The sequence below is a fragment of the Canis lupus genome, chromosome 16 (genome assembly GCF_048164855.1).
Source record: "Canis lupus baileyi chromosome 16, mCanLup2.hap1, whole genome shotgun sequence".
In the NCBI taxonomy this organism is placed as follows: Eukaryota; Metazoa; Chordata; class Mammalia; order Carnivora; family Canidae; genus Canis; species Canis lupus.
This window is the reverse complement of record NC_132853.1, coordinates 24,330,213-24,343,558: the sequence shown is the minus strand read 5'-3', so window position 1 is coordinate 24,343,558 and position 13,346 is coordinate 24,330,213. Positions and strand designations below refer to the sequence as shown.

The 13,346-nt window shown below is 36.9% G+C and overlaps 1 protein-coding gene and 1 pseudogene across 7 annotated transcripts in view; one reads left to right on the top strand and one right to left on the bottom strand.

Moving 5' to 3' along the window:
* AATF (apoptosis antagonizing transcription factor) overlaps window positions 1-13,346 on the top strand; it is a 109,206-nt gene that overhangs the window by 19,398 nt on the left and 76,462 nt on the right. The gene's annotated exons all lie outside the window — the stretch shown is intronic.
* On the bottom strand, window positions 5,045-5,204 carry LOC140607684 (U2 spliceosomal RNA; annotated as a pseudogene).

Here is a 13,346-nt window from a genome sequence, read left to right as displayed (position 1 = left end):
TTCATTAGAGGCACAGACACAGTTTGTTTTGGCTCCAGTTACTGGTTGTTACAAAGAAAATTGCCATGAACATTCGTGTACACGTTTTTATATGGATGTGTACTTTCCTTTCTCCTGGATAACTAAGAATGGAATGGCTGAGTCTCATGGTTATTAGCATATAGAACTTTTTTGAAAAATTCTTTTTATACTTTAGGTAATCTCTATATACCCGGTGTGGTGCTCAGTCTTCGCAGCCTTGACATCGAGAGTTACATGCTCTACCAACTGAGCCAGCCAGGGCCCCAGTATATGTTGAACTTTTAAAGAAATGCTAAGCTCTTTTCCAAAGTGGTCATACAATTTCATAATCCTGCCAGCAGTGTATAAGAGTTCCAGTCACTCCACGTCCTCATAAATGCTTGGTGTGGTCAGTCTTTTTAATTTTAGGGATTCTCCCCCCCTCCCCCCCGCCTAAGAATTTATTTGTTTACCTGAGAGAGAGTGAGGTTGTGTAAGAGAGCACAAGCAAGAGGAGGAGGGACAGACAGGGAGGGAGAGGAAGAGAGAGAACTCAGGCAGACTCCATGCTGAGCATGGAGCTGGACTCAGGGCTCTATCCCTGACCCCAAGACCATGACCTGAGCTAAAACCAAGAGTCAGATACTCAACCAACTGAGCCACCCAGGTGTCCCTAGGCATTTTAATAACTATGTAGTTCATTGACTTTTCAGCTTAAGAAACTGAGTTGCTATCATCTCTCTCATACTTTGTCCTTTCTTTGTGGGTTATTCTTTTAAAGGTTACTTAATCAGTGGAATAGAATACAGTTCAGAAATAGATTCACACAAATATGGACAATTGACTTTTTACAAAGGTGCAAAGTCAGTTCAGTGGAGAAAGGATAGTCTTTTCAACAAATGGTGCTATAGCAATAGCACATTTATTTGCAAAAGAATGAACTCCAACCTGTAGCCCACATGTTATACAAAAATTAACATAAAATAGATCAGTAACTTAAAAGTGAAGCAGAACTATAAGGTGTTTTGAAGAAAACGTGGGAGAAAAATCTTCATGACCTTGGGTTAGGCAAAGAGTTTTTAGATATGACATGAAAAGCATAATCCATAAAAGAACAAATTGATGGTTGGGCTAACTCAGAATTAAAATTTTTTGCTCTGTGAAAGATGTGTTGTTCACAGAATGAAAAGACAGGTTCCAGACCTAGAGAAAATATTTGCAAATTGGAAACATCTGACAAAGGACTTACGTCCAGGATACATGAAGAACTCTCAAAACTGAACAATAAAAAAGGGGGATAAAGCATTTGAACAGGAACTTACCCAAGAGAGGTATATATGATGGCAAAGATGTGCATGAAAAAATGTTTCATGTAAGCATTAGTGTTGAGGGAAATACAGATTAAAACTGCAATGAAATGCCACTACACACACCTATTAGAATGTCTCAAAACGAGCACCTGACAACACCAAGTGACACCAGGGGTGCACAGCAACTCAAACTTTCATGCATTATTGGTGAGAATGCCGCTTGGGGTAAGAGTTGAGTGTTTTGTTTTTTTTTTTAATTAAGTTAAACATATACTTACCAGATATCCAGCAGAACATCTTAGATGTTTACCATAGAGAAGCATATATCCACACAAAGGCTTGCACATGCATGTTTTAAGCAGCTTTATTCATAATCATCAAAAAATGGCAACAGCCCAAATGTTCTTCAATAGATAAATAAAAAAATAAATTGTGGTACATCATTCAGCAATAAAACAGGAACAAGCTACTGATAAATGCAAAAACATGGATGAATGTCAAAGGTCTTATGCTAAGTGAAAGATGCCAGTCTCAAAAGATTATATACTTTACAGTTCCATTTATATGCCATACTGGAAAAGGTAAAACTACAGATTTGGAGAACAGATCAGGGTCTGGCAGAGGTTAGGGGTAAATGAAGGGTCTGCCTGCAGAGGAGCAGCCCTGCTCTCTTTGTTCCTGGAAGTTTCTATTTTCCTCAGTAGCCTATTTCCTTGGAGTGTTTCCCACCTGTTTTTTCACAATGGCTCACCACTGAACCCTTCAGCTTGTCTTGATTGTGAACATTTTGTTTGGATTGAGGGAAGGGGGGAAATACTCGTGTGCTTATTCCCAGATAAGTCTAGGAATATTTCTTATGGTAATGGATACATGATACAGTACTTCCAGGGATGGAGGAATGGGTTACATCAACCTATAGTGTCATTTTTTGCTTGAAAAATATATCTTTGATACTAAAACCTTACCCAGAAGAGAATAATAGATTGCACAGAGCTTCTAGATTTTGATGTGGGTTAGAACTGAAAAATGAGATGTCTTTAGACTCTTTTTCCTTCTCTCTTTGATAAGTGATATAATGTGGTTTGGACACTCAGAGATTCCTGAGATTCCAGGTTCTGGTTGATGATTTACTGCAAAATTGCTTATAAATTGAAGTAGAAAATGTTTTGCAGACCTGGCAGCTTTCTGGCTTCACACCCATTTGTCACCCAGCATTTCCCTTTGTGTATAGAACAAGAATTAATTAGGCTGCACTGCAGGAAAAGTTTATGGCTATAATTTATATAGGATGAATTTCTTTTTAAAGAGACAGCATTGTTTTGTTATACCTATATACATATAAGTGTGTATATATATAAGGTGATTTTTTTCTCTTAAAGCAGTGTCTGCAAGCTTCCAGAGTGAGCCTTCATTTTTCTGCTTAATGCAAGATGTTGGTGGACTAGACGCTTTTATACTGATTGCTTTCTGATCAAACTGTTGGTTTTCTGTTTCTTGTTTTCAAATTCATTGTGTGCTAGTGAGCAGCACTCAGTTGTAGGTTTGCATTTTAGACATCAGTCAGACTTGTCTGCTTTCCAGAGCTTTGTATTCTTTTGGTTTCTTCGAAGACTTAGGATTCTGTTTTTTTTTTTTTTTTTTTTTTTTTTTTTTAGGGTCTTGCTCATTCAATTAATGTTTTCATAATCAATGCAAGTCAGAACTTGCAATTTGTTCCTGATTTGCACATTAAAGAGCTCCATTAATTAAGGATCCTGGTGTTTGGCATGTTCCCGCAGGATCTGTGCATTATTTACACGGTGAAAGTGCAAGATGCACGCTTCGCAGTTGTAGTGGCAACTGCAGTTAATCCTGCTTTTTCTCTTTCTTTCGTCTTCTTTTTTTCTTTTTTGCTTGTGAATAACAATTAATTCACAACTCATTGAAACTCCTAAGGGATACATTGGACCTAAATAGGAACAAGTGATCCAAACGATGGGGCCACAGTGGAAGAGTAGAAAGTAAATCCTTTGTTTAAAAGGGGAAAATCCCCCTGGAAGACATAGAGAATTTATGTGTTTGGTTTTTGTTGGTTGTTGGAGTTGGCTGAATGTAGGAGGCATAATACTGTTGAGTTGTACTTCTCTTTACTCTGATTTTGCAGATTTTTTTCCTCTCTGTAATAGTAGCTATACTGATAAATGAAATTGCCTTTCAGAGCCCAAATGACCCCAGAGATTTAGACTAACATAACCCTATGCTATGTCAAGTAAGCTGTTACATAATATTCCTATTTTTAGTTGCTTTTTCATGAAATCACTTTTCAGGGTGTTTGGGTTCTGTTAACCATTTCTTTTGGAAGCCTAATCTAAACCAGAGGTTGTGTAAGAGGGTGTAAAAAGCAGTTGGAAACATGAAATCAGATCACTGGTTCAGCAGGTTCCTCCTTTCTGGTCTCTGCCATGGCTAATGCTTATCTATTCCTAATGCATTTTCCTAATAGTAGCTAGTCCTTAAAAATATTATGAGAAGCTGCAAAGCATTTTCACGAGTGGAGATATTTTTTTCTCTGATATTTATGAAACTTGCTAGGGATTTTGTGGGACTTAATTTATGTTTATGTCCTTTTGCTACTATGTAGATATAGACATACATAAAATCTTTATATGTATATTTTTTTATGTAAGTGTGTATATATAATATTCACTGGAATATACACATACAGTATCGAAGTATGTAAAGGAAAAACTAAACGCTTTCCTACTTTCCCAAATCCCTGTACCACCTTCTCAAAAAAACAATGTGGGGTGTATTATCCCAGATATTTTAACATGTACATATTTTCTTCTGTTAAGTATTAGTGGAAGTTTGATGAGGGGAGAGGTTGAGGAGGCCAGTTTGAAGGGGAAAAAAGGCTATAGAATTGCTTAAGAATTATCTTAGAGAAAATCTGAATATCATGATACCTTTAAGACACATTTCTGTTGATTATTATAATTATATTTACAACCTGACCCCAAATAAGTTTGTCCGTATGATTAGCTTTGGAAGTTTGTTGTACTTGAACTGTACTTGACTTTAATTCTTTGGTAATTTTTTTTTTAAGATTTTATTTATTTATTCATGAGAGACACAGAGAGAGAGAGAGAGAGAGGCAGAGACACAGGCAGAGGGAGAAGCAGGCTCCATGCTGGGAGCCCGATGTGGGACTTGATTCTGGGTCTCCAGGATCACACCCTGGGCTGAAGGCGGCGCTAAACCACTGAGCCACCCGGGCTGCCCTCTTTGGTAATTTTTAATTAACTTTCATATAATATTGTTTTGCTTGGTGTTTAGTTTTAGATCTATCACATTCTTGAGGCATTTGGATAAATTTGCCTCCAGATAAAACCCCAAATTCTACTATTTTGAGAAGAATTCTTACTAGCTATTCATACTATTTCATACAAGGAATTTTTATTTATTTATTTATTATTTTTTTAAGTAATTTCTGTGCCTAGTATGCTCAACTCAAACTCCTGACCCCAAGATCAAGAGTTGCACACTACCGACTGAGCCAGTCAGGTGCCCCCATACAAGGAAAATTTTTAAGCGTAGACAAGCTGTTTAGACAGTCTTAAAGATTCTTACATTCTGGAGTGCCTGGATGGCTCAGTGGTTGAGCATCTGTCTTTGGCTCAGGTCTTGATCCCAGAGTCCTGGGATTGAGAGACCCTCATCAGGCTTCCTACAGGGAGCCTGCTTGTCCCTCTGCCTATGTCTCTGCCTCTCTGTGTCTCTCATGAATAAATAAATAAAATCTTTAAAAAAAAAGATTCTTACATTTTAAAGATGGTACATGAATGTTATGTGGTGAGGGTTAGGGGGAAGGACAGATACTACACTTGATCTTAAGCCTCAAGGCTGAGAAGCGATAGGGGGAAGGGCAGAGACAGACATTCTAACTCAAGTTCTTTTTTTTTTTTTTTTAGATTTTATTTATTTATTTTGACAGAGAGTGCATAAGCAGGGGGAGAGGGAGAAGCAGGCTCCCCGCTGAGCAGGGAGTCTGATGTGCCATCCAGGTGCCTCCCCCGTTTTTGTTTTTGTTTTTTTTTAAAGTCAGGTTCTAATTAGAAAGCATTTCTGGTGACCTCAGTAGACTCATAAGGTGAACACGAGTGAAAAGAAATCAAATGCGACAATTTGAGAACCAGGATGATCAATTTACTTCTGTCTTGGTATTTTCATTGTGCAAGTACAATGTCAGATGACCTTATACTTACAAATAATAAAAATAGCTTCAGTTTGGTACTTATGCATTACTGCCCGGGCACTATATTAAGTTCTTTACAAATGTCTCATTTAGTCCTCACAGCAGCCTGTAAAATAGGTGCTAATAAATGTGCCATACATATGAAGAAGTGAAGTCTTGGAGAGGGTCAAGTAACTTGCTTAAGGTCATACAGTTAGAGGCAAAGTTAGGGTGGAAACAGGGGTTTGATCTCTGCTCTTGGCCACGCCACCCAATCACTGTGTGTGCGGTTTAACTCTTTTGTTTTATTTTAAGATTTATTTATTTATTTATTTATTTGAGAGCATCCATTGGGAGGGGCAGAGGGAGAGGGAGAGTGAATCCTAAGCAGACTCCTTGCTGAGCATGGAGCCTTGATCTGAGGACTTTGAGATCCATATACTGAGCCAGAGTCAGGGGTTGGATGCTCAACTGACTGAGTTCACCTAGGTGTCTTGCTTTTTTTTTTTTCCTTTTTAAAGAAAGTATGGGGAAATAAAGAAATGGAATAAATGCTGGAACTTGAAGAAGTGAAGGCAGGAGCAATGTGGAGATGAATTTGTAGTAAAACAGGTGGCTACTCACTACAGTGAGTAGTAATTGTATCCTTTGGGTTTTCTAAGGTCTTTTCTACATACTGCCTTTCAGTTAGAGAACTAGAAGGGCCCTGGGACTCAGCTGATCTACTCTTTCTCCTGTAGGCAGATAAGCTGTTTTTTAAATGGTAGAGAAATGTATCAATAGACTTGTTTCTTACTATGATACATATTCCTTAAATAAAATCTAGTAAATGGCCAAAATAAAAGTAAGGAAGTAATCTTCCCCAATCCCAGCAGCTTGAGTTCAGTACTTATAATACTTTGTTGTGTGGCATATATCTTTTCCAATTTTTTCCTCACTGTGGGCATATAGTTAGAACTAAAGTGGAACCATTTTCTATATTCTGTTTTGCAATCTGGCTTTTTTTTCTATTTAACAAAGATTATGAATATTTTTCTGTGCCATTAAATATGATTCTATGGCATCATTTTTAATGGCAGCATAGACTTCGCATCATATGGATAGTTTAATCAGTTCTTTATTGTTGAACATTTGGATTGTTTCCATGTTTTTGTTTTTGTAAATAATGTAATAAACATCATTGTTAGTAAATCTTATATCCACGATTACTTTGTTGTGGAAAACAAATTTCTAGATGTGGAATTAGTATGTGTTCTAAGGATATGTGAAATTTTAAGGCTTTTGATCTGTATCACCAAGTCACTCTCCAGAAAGGTTGTATCGCTTTACATTCTGACCTTCTTTATAGGAGTGTCAGTTTCCTTTATCCTTGTCAACACTGGACTTTATAATTTTGTTTCATCTTTGTCACTTTGATAAGTGGAAAATGGTTTCTGCTTATTTTAGTTTACATTTTTAAAAAAAGATTGTATTTATTTACTCATTAGGGAGAGGGAGAGAGGCAGAGACACAGGCAGAGAGAAGCAGGATCCATGCAGGAGCCCAATATGGGACTTGATCCCTGGACTCCAGGATCATGCCCTGAGCCAAAGGCAGACATGCAACTGTTGAGCCACCCAGGAGTCCCTAGTTTACATTTTTTAAAATTTACACTTTTCAGTGTTTAATGAGGGTAAACATTTTTTCCCTTACATTTATTGGTCCTTGGCATTTCTTTTGTGAATCACACAGGGGAATTTTAGACGAGTTTAGGGATAGAAGATCTCTTTATCAATCAAACTTACGACTACCTGTAATTTCTCCTGCCTTTATTTTAATCTATTTCTCCTTGTTTGGTTTTCTGTTGACAGGCAGAATTACTTCTACCTCAGAAGACCTTTGTATTATTATATATATTTAATCTTTCTTACTTTTTAAGTTTAATTTTTTTCTTTTTTTAGTAGTCATAAAAGTAAAATGTGTTTGTAGTAAAAAAATTAAAAAAAAATTTTTTTTTTTCAAATAGTGTTGTTCCTCCTCCTCCCCAATAGTACTGAAATGTAACATGGATTGTGAATGTCTTCTTTTCTCCCTACTGTAAATAGCACTCTTCAGAGGTAACCATTTATAGCAGTGTGGTAGATATCCTTCCAGATCCTTTGTCAATTTAAACTTTTTTAAAGCCATACATGACATTTACATCTCTGCATGTTAATGAATATAAATCTATCTTTTCTTTCTTTAAGAAAAAAAAAAAATTGGGCAGCCCGGGTGGCTCAGCAGTTTAGTGCCACCTTCGGCCCAGGGCATGATCCTGGAGACCCAGGATTGAGTCCCGCGTCAGGCTCCCTGCATGGAGCCTGCTTCTCCCTCTCCTTGTGTCTCTGCCTCTCTCTCTGTTTCTTGAATAAATAAATAAAATCTTTAAAAAAAAAAGAAAAAAAAATCGTTGGCTATTTTTGTTTTCTTTTTCTTTTTCCTGAAGTATTTTAAAGTTAATTACAATCATCATACCAGTTTGCCTTTAAATACTTCTGTAGGGATGCCTGGGTGGCTCAGTGGTTGAGCATCTGCTTTTGGCTCAGGTCGAGATCCTGGGGTCTAGGATTGAGTCCTACATTGGGCTCTCTGTGAGGAGCCTGCTTCTCCCTCTATGTCTCTGCCTCTCTCTCTTTCTCTCTGTGTTTCATAAATAAATAAATAAAATCTTTAAAAAAATACTTCTGTAAATGGCTCTTAAAAAATGAAAATGTTTCTTCTATAACACTGTCATCTCACCTAACCAAATTAATACTTCCTACTAATCCTAATGAAATGTCTACTCCATATTCAGAGTACTTCAGTTATTTCAAAAAGTATTTTATAGTTTAGTTTATTCAGAACAAGTTCTGTTTATAATTATTTTTTTAAACAGCTGCACAGAAAGTTATCTGGTTAAACTAAATTAATTTAATCAATCCCCTATAAATGGGCACTTAAGATGTTTGCAGTTTTTACCAGTTATAAACAATGCTAAAAATAATTTTTTTTTGTACCTGCTTCTTCGCTTTCTTATCTGATTATTTTGTTAGGATTAATTTCTGGAAATGGAAAAGTAGGGTCAGGTGGTATGCATGTGCAAACCTTTGATACATTTTGCCAGATTGCTTCCTGGATATGTCGTTCTAATTAAACTCTTATCAGTTGTGTATGGATAGTGCCCCTTTCCAAACATTCTTGCCAACATCAAGTAGTATCAGAAAAATATTACATTGTTTTAGGTTTCTTTCTTTCTTTTTTTTTTTTCTCCCTTAAGTGAGTCTAAACATCTTTTCTGATGTGTTTGGCTATTTGAATTTTGGAGACTATTAATCCATTTCTTACCATTCTCTTTTTTCATGTTAGGCAAATACCCCTTTATTTTGCCTTACCAGACCTGCCTTCTTTCCGTATAGATTTGGGCTTCCTTTATTTTCTCCACGTTATTTTTCCTGGTGTGGGAACCAAATTTGGATGTAGCATTTTAACAGAGCCTCACTTGCATTGTCTTTTGTTTTTGTTTTTGTTTATCATGTAGTGATATTAGAGAGAGGGCAGTTTTGTCATTTCTTTTTTTTTTTTTTAAAGATTTTATTTATTTATTCATGATAGTCACACAGAGAGAGAGAGGCAGAGACACAGGCAGAGGGAGAAGCAGGCTCCATGCACCGGGAGCCCGACGTGGGATTCGATCCCGGGTCTCCAGGATCACGCCCTGGGCCAAAGGCAGGCGCCAAACCGCTGCGCCACCCAGGGATCCCAGTTTTGTCATTTCTTATAATTGAAAATTTCATTATACTTTGCTTTCCAGATTGTTTTGATACATGACCATTTAAGGATACGTTGATGTAGAAAATGAAAAATATGTAGTTCTTTTTAAAGCTTTAGTAGTATTTAATTTTCTTCATTAGTATGATGGCAGTATAATAGTACCCACCTCCAAGGGTTATTGGAAGGGTTTAATTGAGTTATGTAATACATATAAAGTGCCTAGGCTAGGGCCTGCCACTTTGTGGGTTCTTCGTGATGTTATCTGTTAATAATGATAGTATGGTCTTTTCTTAGGCTGTAGCTCTGTGGCCACAGTATTTGTTTCCCCCTTCTTAAAAGGGTTATATAAATAAATACTAATACTATACTGGCAGTTACTTCTTTGAAAACTTGGAATGCACATATAAAAGCATGCCAAGAAAATTATTAGGATGCCATTTTTGTTCAGTTATTCATTCAACAACCTGCCATTTGCCAACACCATGCATACCAAGGCAAATTATTCACAATCCCTACCTCAGGGAGCTCATAGTAGGGTGTAGAGATAGATAAACCACTTCTAAAATATAAATATTTAAGTGTTTTCACTTAAATGAAAGCAACCTCTCAAAGTGTTTTCATTTTGGATTGGCAAACAAATAATGCTTAGTCTTGCTAATATTAAAAGAAACACAGAAACAGTCTTATTTTCTGAGCCTCATTTTAGCCATCTAAATGGTGATGATTACTATGTCTTAATATGAATGCATTACACTATTTGTAAGTTCTTAAAATTGGTAAGATGGTTTTGAGACTCTTAGGAGTAGCCTGAATATGTTATAGGAAGAAGTTAAGTTTGATTACTTTGCTTTTGTTAAAAAAAGTCAGTTTGTTGAGGGTACATACTTGTTGAAGTTAGCAAATATATAGTTCCCATTTTGTTTGCTTGTCAGCATTTAGATTTGGAAATGGTAGTGTAATTAGATGTTCTGCTATGGGGCTTAGGCATAATTTCTCTGGAACGAACATATATTTGTAGAATACCTTTTATGGCTCAGGTGATGTGTTGGATGCTAGAGTGACAGGATGAGGTCTGTGCTCTCAAGTAGCTTACAGTGTAACGAAATCAGACTCAGTATAATATGACAAGGGCTGTAGCAGTGATGTGAATGATATTGAGAAAGGAGTGATCAATTCTGCCTGGGAATCCGCATTTTCAGACCCATGCTATAGAGAGAATTAGGGCATTTAGGTTAGGAGTAGTTTCATTGCCTAAGACGCTGTTTGTTTGAAGGCTTTTGAATAAGAAAGGATCAGACTGTTTTATATAAACAGGGTTACTTGGATTGTGGTTTTAATTTAATTTAATTTTTTTTTAAAGATTTTATTTATATATTCATGAGAGACACACACACACAGAGAAAGAGGCAGAGACACAGGCAGAGGGAGAAGCAGGTTCCATGCAGGGAGCCTGATGTGGGACTCGATCACGGGTTTTCAGGATCACGTCCTGGGCTGCAGGCAGCGCTAAACTGATGGGCCACCGAGGCTGCCTTAATTTATTTTGAGTAAGTTTTATTATTTAAAGTTTGCTTTAAATTTTAGTAGTATTTTAAATTATAAAAGTAATGTATGCTTATAAAATATTCAGATAGTTAAAAAGTATATCAAATAAAAATGAAAGTATCTCTTTTTTCCCTGGGTAGCTCTCATTAGACAGTTTAAACAATTACTTGTAAATAAGTTTGGGTTTTAAGTACCTCATATTCTGAGCATGTATTTTTTTCTGTTCAAAGGGTAAAAAATACATTTCCTTTTGTAGGAAAATACTACGGAGCAATGAAAGCTGTCTGGGACCTGTGAAGTGGAAGGGAACTGTAGTGGGTTTCGGGAAGTACATTGATCAGTTAGATTGCTGTGTCCTATAGGGCTTTTTAAGGATTTATTGACACACTTCATCAAGGTATTTGAGGGAGTATTCAGGGAAACCTAAGAAGTTCTGCAGTTCTTTTCCCTTCCTTATAAATTCATGCCAAGTCAGAAATTACAGCTTGAGTGGGATGTCCCTCCACAGAACTCAAATGCACACTATCTATCATGTTACTTAGTGTGGCAGTAATGTAAAATGTTAAGGATTTTTTTTTTTTTTTTTTTTTTTTTTTTTGCTTTTTGCTTTTTGCTTCTTTCTGTGAGGGGGCTCACTCAACATATTTTATCATATGTCTCTTCGTCTCTCCCTATTTGAGCTTCCACTTACTCCCCCAATTCCCCACATCATTCTCTTAAGAGAAAAAAATAAGTTTTGTCCACTGAGTCCTCTTTCTTTCTTGATTTAATATGTCTTGGGTTGAATGTTTCTCACAAAAACACTTTGCATTCAGAATTAGCCTATCAAACCGTTTCCTCCATAGACTCCTACACAGACTACACGCCTTCCACTGTGGTGCCCCCTGAAGTATGGAAACCCAAGGTTGCTTTTGGCTTAGCCATCGTGATTTTAGAATATCAGTCCCTGTGCTCTGCTTTGAAAAGTTATCCTGGTGGTTATTTTGTTCCATTAAAAAATACTGTTTTCGGTCCACAGAACCAAGTAGCCAACACACAGAGATGGAACTCCTTAAACTGTTCCAGTTAAAACCACAGTCCTCATAATAACACATCCACTTATCCAAATCTGGGAATACACATGTGCACACACCTATATATGCATATACGTACGTGGCTATATAAAAATTCTAGTTGGACACACATTGGAGATGATAGCAACTCATCCATATGGTTGGTGTTCAGGAATTTGTAACCTGAAGTACTCTTTCTACTGGTAATGCCATTCTGCTTGGGGAATATAGAACAAGCCCAAACAGTAATACTGACAGAATTCGGAATTATGATACAGTGGAGCCTTCACGTAATTCTTTGTTGAAGAAGTTAGGGCCTAAATGTTAAGGCTTATTGTTATTCTGAGTTGATAATCTCTGCCTTGCTTTAATAATTTTTCCTCATGCCTGGGTAGCCCGCGAGTTGCACAATAATCACTCACACAGCTTTGTAATCAATGCCCAAAGTAATAGGATTCCTCTGGCCACCGGCAATTAATAAATTTGTGTCTTTTTTAAAACACTAGCAAGTCGGGCCTGAAATACGACTGACTGGCTCTCCTCATTTGCATATTTATTGCAGTGGAAAAATTCTTACCAGATGATTGATGCTGAGCCTGCCTCTTGAATTCCAAGCAGCACATTATTATGAAATGAAAAATGCCGGCCATACAGTTGATTAAAGTTGAAGACAGTGGAATCGGTGTTTTTTAAGATTGTGGGAGAATTAAAGGCATATTTTAATAGATGTTGACAAGAAGTGAACTAACAAAAGCAAAGCAAAGGATTTGCTTGAAAAGATTTAATCAAACGTCTTTCTTGGGGGATTAATTGCCGGGGATGACTAGTGCAAGTGGCAGGCTTGTGTGGATTTGAATGAAAAGTATTGTTCTCAGGCCAATATATCGTGTGTCATTTTGACCTATAGTTTAGCTCTGGTTCTAGAGTTACTTTTGAAGGAGAAAAAAAATGCTCTTGTAATCTATACATTCTAGTTCATTGTATTTATCTGGCATAATAGGAATGTGGGAATTTATGTATACTTGTACATAAATTACTGTATATTTTCATGGTTATTTTAAAAATAACTGTATAGATATTTAAAAACTGATAAGGTGGGATCCCTGGGTGGCGCAGCGGTTTGGCGCCTGCCTTTGGCCCAGGGCGCGATCCTGGAGACCCGGGATCGAATCCCACATCGGGCTCCCAGTGCATGGAGCCTGCTTCTCCCTCTGCCTATGTCTCTGCCTCTCTCTCTTTCTCTCTCTGTGACTATCATAAATAAATAAAAATTAAAAAAAAAACTGATAAGGTAAGCTGTATTTTAGTTACAAATTCACCGTCTGCATTCCCCCTCCAATCCCCCAATCCCCTTGCCAGAAGTTGTACTTATTGGCTTATAATCTAATTAATGAACTGTGTGTCTATGTCCAAACTTATTCTCTGCCTACAATTTTGTTTATGTTGAACAGCCAAAAT